Source organism: Topomyia yanbarensis, chromosome 2, assembly GCF_030247195.1.
Source record: "Topomyia yanbarensis strain Yona2022 chromosome 2, ASM3024719v1, whole genome shotgun sequence".
NCBI classification, from domain to species: Eukaryota; Metazoa; Arthropoda; class Insecta; order Diptera; family Culicidae; genus Topomyia; species Topomyia yanbarensis.
In genome coordinates, this window is record NC_080671.1 from 88,851,869 (window position 1) to 88,862,964 (window position 11,096).

Below are 11,096 nucleotides of genomic sequence, written 5' to 3' on the forward strand. Positions count from 1 at the left end.
TATAGTTTGCCTCATCAGATCTATCACAGTTTGCAGATGAAACTTGACATTGCAAGCTGCTAGCGGATTGCAAAAGTACCAGATCATGCTGTGTGGGGTGCTGTCCCGGTTAACAATAAGGCTAACAAGATATTTACAAATACTTATAACATTATGCCTACTGTTTGATTATGGCATTTACTCTTCAGTTGTGAACATGGTACCGAAGCAAGAGGAGCTACGGAGCAAAATTTCGCTCGCGCATCGCGAAAATCCGACTACTCGCTTGCCAAGTCGACGAAATTGATAAATATGGCCAAATCAACTGTCACCAATGTAATAAAAGTGTTCGGAATACATTTGTCGGTAACCAGTAAGACTGGATCGGAAGAAAATCGAAAGCCGGAGGCCGAAAAAACGAATAATAGAGTGGCCCACTGTTTCAAGCGAAACATCTCCGCATGTAAGCTGGGATTGTCGTCTATAACCATGCAGATGTTGACGAAATTTTATTGCGTAGTATAGTGGTTCAAAACAGCATTTTGAGGTACTTTATTTAACCCTCAAAAAGACCAGGGGTCTCGGAGGCTCGGCTAGTTACAGTCCTCTAGTTTCAATGAACTTATAATTTGAAATATAAATAAATAAAAAAAATTAATCTCCTTCTCATGAACTCCTTAAATTCTTATTTTTACTTCTGGTTTTCCGCGCTTACAATGTTCGAAGGTATGTTTTAGCTCTACAAAACACTTAACTATCCCGATGAAACTGAATATCTTTGAATACTTTGTAAAGACTTATGGCTGGTTTAGCCTATTTCTGAGTCCGTATAGCTTCACTATGTGCAAAAATTGTAATTATGTAATAAATTATTATGATAGGACTGGGTTTCACCTACAACACAAAAAAGAAAGATTGAGTGAATATTTTTTTCTTTTTTTCTATAAAATCAAAGGACGTGTAATAACGGTTAAGTATTCTGGTCATACTTGTCATTAGTTCTTTGCAGAAAAATTAATGAAAAAATTATTAGCTTCTGAGCCTGATGATTGTGTTCAGATGACTGAGGAGGATGGGACAAAAATATTGTCCAAAAACAAGTCGGATATAAACATTGCGTCGAGCGCTAAGCAGTTAAAAAGGAATTAGGTCCAACAATGCTAACATTCGAGATGTTAGCTTGGGATACACGCAATGCACCATGCATATCAGCGGGAGAAGTCTACTATCACCCTGTTACAGAATGTTCTTTACAATATTGAAAAAGCTTTTTCGAAAAAGCAATCAAACCAACAAGCAACTGCGGAGTTTTTTTTAATATTGGAGGTGCTTTTGTGTCTTCCAAATATATATTGGAAGCAGCATGAGGTTATGGATATATTATATATGACGAACTGGATACCCGCAATGCTTAGCAACCGACAACTGGGCTCATCTTTAGCATATGCTCAAAACCCGATGTAGAGATAAGTTAATTGAGTATCTCCCCTTAATGTTATTGGGCTCTGCAACTGTAACCGATTAGATCGTGTAACTAGCCACACAAGACTGTGGCCCCAAATGGTTCCTTGGAATGAGTATATATTTACTCCCAATGACCTCACACTAACATGTAGTTTTCCTTTTAAAACTTTTAATGTGAGAGTTGCGAGTTTGTTACACTGAAGCGTCTTTGTTGGAGGGCCAAGCCAGTGCTGGTGTCTATTGTCGTGAAGTGAGATTAGACCAATCTCATTCGCTTGGTAGATACTGTACTGTATTCCAAGCAGAAATCTTCGCCGTTCCGTGTGGCGTACAATCGACAATTTAACAAGGAATCTTTTTTTGGCTCTGACGGTCAAGATGCCCTGAAAGCATTTAGTTCCACAGATTCGAGATGGAGATTAGTAATCGCATGTCTAACTCAAATCGAAAAAGCATTTCAAATTCTATCTACCTTTTGCGGATACACAGTCATTTCGATATTACTAGAAATGAATGGGCAGACGAATTGGCTAGAGCGGGTGCCTCGATTCACTTCGTTGGTCCAGTACCAGTTCTACCACTGTCGATAAGCTGGATAAAGCATGAGATTCGCTCTTGGGCTGCATACGAACATGCCAACTATTGACGTAGATTGCAAACTTGCGTTCAAACAAAGACTTTTCTCCCGGATGTGAGTCCGGACATGTCAAAGAATTTGCTGCATTTTTTCTAGTACAAATGCAGTATTCCAGCCAGGGTAATGACTGGACATTGCAAACTCAGTTATCACATGGCTACTTTTCAGCGTGCTGAATATTTTTCGTGTGATCTTTGTAAATCCAATTACGGAACTTCATATTATTAGATACGTACCTGCCTCATAGTAATGAAATTGCTTATCCAGATTGTTGGTTCTCCATATATAGATGAACCTATGTACAGAGAGCTGAAACTCAAGGATATGTTAGTTTTCCTAACCCAGTGTGGTAAAGAGCTACAGGCTTTATCAGCAGGGTTCCTTATTCCTTTGAAAGTGAAGAATTCAGGCTGTTTGTTATTTTGTGTAGTGATTGTATTGTGTTGTCATATTCTGATTCCCTACCTTTTTTCTTTCACCTCCCTTTCCCTTCCCACCAGGAAAGTGATGAGGCAAAATGGCAAGGCGCAAATCTCCGAATAGCATGGGGCATGCTCGAATCGAACCAATATATTCTGATTCCTGATTCCTGCAGTGAAGGCAAGAGCACCGGGAGGGATTCACAATTTAACTACCAAGCAGGGATGCCATTATGCTAGATTTATCTGGTACAGCCAGAGTTTTTTGCAGCTTCCAGACAAAAAGACAAACCTCTCATTCTGCCACATTTTCAAATTATAGAAGTGTTTGCAGACACATTTTGGAAATTTAGGGCGATTGATAAGTTTCAATGACATATTTAGTTGATATTCTTTAAAAATAGTGGCAACCTTGCTACTAAGACCGAAAGTCATATGACCACGGTGTGCCTAAAACCATTATTAACCCATTCATGCCCATGTTGTTTGTGGACAACAACGTTTTTAAACTCCTATAACTTTTGATTGAGGCAAGAATTGCTCACAAAAACAAGTAAGGCTAATAAATGTGGCTATTGGCTTTCATTTTAGTATTAACAGTTATAAGGATCAGCTCTAGAACTGAAGTTATTGCAATTAGTCTGATTAGATTCCGATGGAGCAGTGCTGCCAGGGACCGTTTAGGTTTACGACGGAAAATGAATTTTTCATATAACTTCATTATGTTGCAATATTAGTGAAAACTGATAAAACTTATCAATTTAGACTATTTTTGGCTACGTTTTTCACGCAGTTGGACTATTGTAAATACTGTAGGAGAATTGTACTGAGCATTGGAAGGTAAAAATTGAGCAGCTTCTAGCACTGCAAGGAAAGCACCTACCATTCTGAAAAAAGGATTTTCGAGTTTCATGACCCCACCGTTTTCAAGGAAAAATAGTTTTGAAACTTTACATACACTAGAAAAAAGTTGGGCATGAAAGGGTTAACAAAAAATGACCATAAATTTGTCATACGGCATTCAAAAGAAACAGTATCCAAGCATCTTCTCAGTGAATTTCAAAATGATCCATCGAGAGATTCGAAAGAAATGGCGATTTGAAGTTTTATGACACGTTTCATAAGGCTACCAGCAAACTCCCACGGGTTTGGTCCTATCTTTATAAACAAAAATATATTTGTCTACTTATTTGGTACATGGCATTCGAAAGATATAGTAATCAAGTATATCCCCCGCAAGTTTGAAAATATTTCATTGACGGAATGGAAAGTTGTAATGATTTGAATGTGATAAATGTCATAAATGGGTTTTCTACCAGATTTCAATCATGAAGCCATGTTTGTCCATTGACTATTTAGATCGTTTATACGTGTTGCTGTTTTAAAGAAAAACCTTACCATTTCATTACACAAATATAATGCCCAAAAGGTGTTATTTATATGCTGGGCTGAAAAATTATGAAAATAGGGTTGTTTACCTAACGTTAACTACAACGTGTACTCAGCCCGGGGACAACTTGACAGCTCCCATATATTGAACTCATAAGCAAATTTTGTGGTGATTTGGTGATGTCATGGCGGCTCGCACAGAACAAAATTTGAAAAAGTCGCATCCCATTTATTATTTTCCAACTGTTAGAAATAATCAATTTAAGCATTTCTATCATCAAATTTATTTCGCTGTTCAAATTTCAAACTGTCCTCGTTCCACCAGATCTAAACAGAAACCTATACTCTTAGAAAAAATGAAAATTGCATTTGACGTAAACAACGTAGCGACATATTTTTCTGTCTGATCGTAGGCACATGTTCTGATATGTAAAATTAATGATTCTAACTCTTTTTATGTAAAACTTAGACTGAAAGACCTAGAAAAAGCCGAACAATTCGCATTTTTACATGCAATTAAATGTAAATTTTTGTGAATTGGAACGCTCCTTTTATGTGTAAAGTTACAAAAAAAATTTTGCTGTGTAGATTTTTGAATCTAAAAAATCCAAAATAAAATAAATCGATTTTCGGAAATACAAGAAGATGACTTTCAAAATAAAGCCACTTCCACTTATATTGGAATTTCCGAAAATCTTCCGAATCGAATAAACATCTCCCCAGACATGAAATCCTCCAGTAGATGCCGTTTCTGAAGGGATCTGTACCAAAACCATCTCGATATCTTCCGAAGAGAATTATTTCAGAAGTCGAACAAAACTCTGGTAGGAGCCGAATAAAATTGTACATTCCTGGCAGCTCCCTTGCTGAAACCGAGCACTACAGGTTTGCTGCCAGAATTCTGATAAAAGCACACAAATTCTATTCAAAACCAATTTTGCCAAATAAGTAGAAAACGTAGGGTGTATTGTTAATTTTCCCGATCAAAATACTAGAATTCTTGACGTTCTTAATGAACTTGAAACAAAATATCGTAGGTTCACGCATTGTTAAGCTTGGTGATTTACTTTTATTGGCCAAAATGTTTTTCATTTCAATTTTTAAAGGAAAAAAACACCAATGATTTACCGACTGCAAACTTCACACTACAAGAAAACCAAAACAATTTTAGGAAGGAGAGGAAGGTTGCTAAAAACAACGACTTCCAGCTATATTTATAATAAGATTTATGTAACTTTGCTGACAGTTTCCAGGAATAAATTGATTCTCTAATAGTTTTCTTTATCCACAATTTTGAATACGCTTTTTCTAAATGTTGTTCTAGCTACATTGACGGCGTTCATAACGCACGTAACGAATCACGCTTTTCTCTTGAAGCTTTTTCGTTTCGTTGTTCGTGGTACTCGTACAGAAAAGGCATACTAGCGCCACCAACAAATCGGTGGTACATATATGAAACAAGCACTATCTGTCAAGTTGTCCCCGGGTTGCGTGTAAATTACAAAATTTGAATAAAAGTTGGAATGTTTATTTAAAAAGGTCATATCTCAGTAGTTTGTTGACTGGTTTTAATTGTTTTTTTCATTACTTAACTGGTAGACGTTTTATCAACAATTTTCCTTCAGAAGAATACAAAATAGAGTTGTCTACCTCAAATAATAGACACTATAAATGATTTCAACTAGAGGTTACTTCTTTGCTTATTAAATGATGTGTCAAAAATGTCAAAAAACTCAATTTTGCAGTAAGAAGTTTTTTGTTGGGACGTATCTCTCAAAATATAGAACTAATCTAGACCAGTTATCCATTATCTACTTATCTAGTTTAAAATCAGTTTCGCAATGATTTCAGTGTAAATAACGAGAGAAAGGAAGCCTAAAAAAGCTCCTTTCCCCGTTCACATTTAATACATTGTTTTCACCTTTGGGTGCAAAATTTCATTATATTACCATACCTTCTTCTACGCAGTAGAAAAATTAAACTAAAGTGGTGTGCCAGGCGAATAATTCCCCAAAATTGGCTTTTGGCAAGCACTCAAGTACCGTACAGTTCCTCTAGACACTGGTCCTTTTATTCTTTATGTCGCTATGGAACCGAATAGATGCCGTCAACCAATTTGTTAATTCGAAATTCGTCATCCGAAAACCATGCCCAAGTTTCCTTTTCCTACTCCCTTCAACCCTGAATTCGGCTAAGCTAACCTCCGAGTAGAAACAAACTAACCGTACCACTCTCCCCAAAAAATCTAATTTCTTCCATTAGCATAGTTTTCCGGTACTTTCTTGCCTGGTAGGTAGCTGCTGCCTGCCTGGTTGACTACGATACGCTCCTCCGTTCGCCCGGCAGTGTTATACTGCTATTCATTTCAAGAGTCTCTCACTTAGTCCATCACGCTTAAGTACCCTCTCGGCAGGTGTCTTCTGACCGGGTCCGGTATAGACGACGGATTTTCCACGTTGGTAGGTACCGTCAGCGGGATCCTCATACAAGGGAAAGGGCCGGGATTTTTGCTCTTCCGTTGCTATTGTGAGCGTCTGTTCTGTTCTTTTATAGCTTTCCCTCTCAAAGAATAGTGCAGCACCGCACCGCAACCAAATGCACAGACACAAGTAGGATACACATAGTCACTAGAGAGCCATCTGCGAATCTTGGCCCGAAAAAAGCGTACACCTTTTGCAGAGCGTCCGGGTTTTTGGTCTCGGCCGGTAAATGAGATTTCATGAAAGCATAAATTTTGCAACTGAAGCTCCTTAATCCCCGCAACGAGAGTGTTATGGTAAGTGTGGTACTTGGATTCACGATGGAGCGTCGGAAGGAGGACGGAGGATGATTTCCCATTTTCGGACAATGATTTACGATTATGATCCCAAGTTTTGCACACCCTCATGAATGTTTCTACTACGTTGTAAATGTTGTAAAGGTTGCCACCGACTGGGAAGCGGTCAAGGTGGACAGACAACGATAGAGCGAGAAAGGGGAAATTGGCCATAAGTAGCACTCGTAATTGTTGCAATAGTTGTATGTACCTATAGTCGGCAGACGTTCCGGTTGTTCGCCGGGCACTGGGTTTTTGGTCGAGGTCCAAGCCAAAAGTGGCGAGAGCTGCCTGAATTACGTACCTTGATTACCTTGTCGGGATGCTGCAAGCTGTTTTATGGTTTTATTATGGTGCTAAGCAAGAGATGATTTTTCGTGGCGAGGGTGGAAAGAATAATGGGAAATGGGCAGGCTGTGGTTTGGGAATGCTGAAAATCAAATGATTTGTTGATTGGTGTGGATCTAATGACAAAATCTGATACTTTGCTTACAATATCGGCAAATAGCACTTTAATACCGTTTAAAAGGAATATTTTGCAATTTTTAAAAGAAATATAAAAAATGACCAACTCAACTTCAAAGCACTCCGTTTCGTAAATCTCACCGTTCATTGCGCTTTGGGTCACGAATGGTTCACCACGATTGCTACAAGTGCAAATGGCCTGCCAAATCAGGTACTTCGAAGCGAATTTCGACAGCTTCTTCGCTTGAACGGTCATCCACAGCAAACTTGTCCTTACCTGTAAAAAAATCCTGTCCTGGAAACTACTTGAAATCCTCTTTGATGCAGGTCTCATGATCAATTTAGTGAAAAGTTACTTAAAATACGATAGTCTCGTACTCAGACGCCCACCTATGAACCCCATAAAAAATCACAATTCAAAGTTGATTGTTAGCCACAAAAGCCTATTGATATAAACAACAATGGAAAACTTGCAAAACAAAACCTCATCTCTCTTATTCTCACTTCTGGTACTCGTAGAACCAGCGAGTATCTGACGCTAATGAAAAGCGCGTGCGGTTTTCCAGTGCGAAAACACCAAATGAATGAAGGAAAAGGGAAACCCATATTGAGTACAATATAAAACCATTAATCAATTTCCATCCCTCTTCGAGTGAGCTCGTATAACGAGGCTTGATGCGTAAAATCAGTTTAGCATCAACCTCCAGCACACTCCGGGTTCCAGTAGTGCCACTTTCAATAGTTAACCACAAACTGAGTTGTGTTCCATGGCGAAAACTATTCCATTCTGTCTGTACTCCGCCGCCGCCGGTTCGGATTCTGGGTGTAGAAGACGACGGCGTCTGTGTAATTCAAATAATAAACAAAGTCAGCTTTAATTAGAACATCCATTGTTTTCGCCGTTTTCCTCCCTCCTGCGTAGTAGAGATTCCGAAGACCGCTATAGACGTGTTATATGGGCATAGCTCTGTGGGGTGGTGGAAGGTGATCCCTCCGTCATAAAATAGCGAGACTGTGTGCTGTAATTTACACGATGAACTCCACTTGAGCGATATGGTTTGAAAAGGGCACTTTTTAGAGTTCATTATTCGCTGCATGTAAAATTAACAGTGTAACTGCAATCATGACTTGCGGCCCATCCGCAGAAGTAATGGGAATACGTACGTGTACAATATACATTCACAACAACAGTCGGCTGTCTGTAAGTAATGGCGACCAAGCCGTGAAAGCCTTGAAAACCACTTTACCGTTCTCGAAGCGGAAGCTGTTGTTCTACTATAAATACTCCTACACATCACCACCGTCAGATATTCAACCGAGCAATCAGCAGCACGGTAGTCATTGGTGAAAAGTGCTTTCACTAGCTGGATGCATTGACTTGAGAAACAATAGACGCTCCTGCGAAGTGTTGAAGAGCATACAGAAGGATTAGGTTACAAAGCAGTTTTTTTCGACGGCTTAAACCTATTTAAGGGGCGTGCGGTTCAAAACTGATGGTAACCGGTTCAAAGTACGATATGTATTTCTAGAGCCTACAGAGGTTTACATATCGATACTTTTTAAAATTAATTAAAACAAATTCCATGTGCGGTTTTTATATAAGAATATTCAATAAAAATGAAATTTTTTTCTGTCATGTAGTTAAAAAACAAACAAAAAAAATTCAACAAATTCGGTATTTTTTATAAAAAACTTAAAATGTTTATTTTTTAAAAAAAGCGTCAATGAATACTGTCATACCCGGAGAAAAAAATCGTTTTACACACACCACCAAATCTCAACTGTTACAGAGCTATTGAACTTTGCGTAAAAAACCCATTTATCTTAAAATACCTCCAGCTCGAAAAGTATACTTTGTATTTCAAATCCTTTAGTTTCACTGGAAAGGTGGGAAAATTTTCCATTGAACGGTGTTCTCACATCTTCCAGTCAATTAGTTTTAATTACCTTTAAGTTGTAAAGTGGTTAAAAATTGGCGTTTTTAATGAGGTTTTTGTGAATTTTCTCAAAATAATTAATTATCATTATAGCAATATCTATTATCCAAAAGATGGATTTTAGGACTATTCATAATTTATTCTTCAACATCATATTCCTATCTCTTCTCGTTTCTTTGTAATTTCATTACTAAATTTTTCCTGTAATCGACTTGCAGTGTTTAAAATACTCTAATCTAAAAAATATGCTTTATATCGTTATTTCCAAGGCTTAATTGGAAAGCTGAGAAAATTTCCATTGGATGTATGTATAAAAAACCTTTAGTTAAGTGTACTGAATAACTTTTTACTAGTAAAATAAATCAAAATTGGCGGTTTTTGGAGAGTTTTGTAATTATTCTAATTATTATTACACTAAAGCTATCGTTACTATTGTTCATTTGGTGTCCCTTAACATTATCTATAACTTGTTTGACACTTCATCCCTATCGCTTTTCATTTCGCAATTTAATAGTTAACACAGCATGACCTCACCACAAATGTAGTGGTTTCGAAATCGTTGGTTTTACATATGAAGCGAGGTGATAAAAATAATTTTGCTTCGAAACTAAAAGAGATAATTGAATGGAGTCAAAGAAAGAATTGTAGAATTTGATGAGATGCATTACTTTGATGATAATAATGGTGATGTTTAATATTTGCTTTTTAAAGTAAATTGACGAAAATGCTAAAAATAACATTCATTTTAAACTAATTTACTTTCAAAAGAATACTAAATACACTTAACTGAAATACATTTATATATTTTTCTCTGCAAATTTTTTCTAGCTTTCGAATAAAAATAAGAAAAGGTACAATAAGTGCCATACTTTTACAATTAGAGCTAGTGAAAATGCGATAAAAATATCAAAGTTCAATAACCCAAACACATGAAAATAAAAAAGATAGGTATATCAAGTCAAAGAACAAATTATGCAGCTCTTCAAGACTAACAATCAAAATTATCAAAATGGTGATGTTAACTATTAATATTTTCGCGTAATGAACGAAAAATCTATCAAAATTGTTAAATTTTAAATAAATTACTGTGAAAAGGTTACTTAACCTCATTAGCTGAAACATGTGAGGACGCCACTCAATTGGAAACCCTCTCACCTATTCAATGGATCCAAAATATTCGAAATACAAAGGACACTTTTTGAGCTAGAGCCAGTTTAAGACAACTAAGATTTTAACACAAAAAACTCAACAACTCAGCAACGGTTGAGATTTGACGGCATGTGTAGAACGATCTCCCTCTTCAAATAAGACAGTCAATCATCGAGTGGTTCCCAACCATGAACCAAACACCCTGTATATGGAAATGTGTGATATTTTCATTATACCTTACATTATTCAAATGTAAGAAATCTGTAGTTTTGCTAATATTTCGAGAATTTAGCGTGAAAAAGTTGAATTATAATCTAACCACTTTTTGTTGTTGAATTTTAAAAGTACATTATCGTGTCGAAGATAAAGGCGTAGTCCTGTGTTAAAAACAAACATCTGGTTCTGGACAAAGTTAAAAGCTTTATTGGAATTAACTGTTAAAAATTGCCTTCATGTTCTCATCACAAAACGTAAAAAAATTATCTTGTGTGAGAATCGAACTCACGACCGCTGGTTATAACGGATCATCACCATTGTAGTCGAATAATTCGGGTGCTGCGAATCATAAACTAGATTTTTTATTTAATTCGTTTATTTGACACGACTCATAGCGGTAGCTTAACGTAGCCGTAGATCTTTGATATGCTTACAATATGTAATAATATAAATAAAAATAAATATTATTGACAATCTATTGGATCTCGTGCATGTAACTTCTTATTGTGCGGGGAGACCTTCTGTCGCAACTGGAGTTGGGCGGGTACGGAAATTTGGGCCGGGTACGGGTCGGGTCGGATCTTTTCGAAATATTTCGCACTTACCAGTACAAATGTTTTTGAATG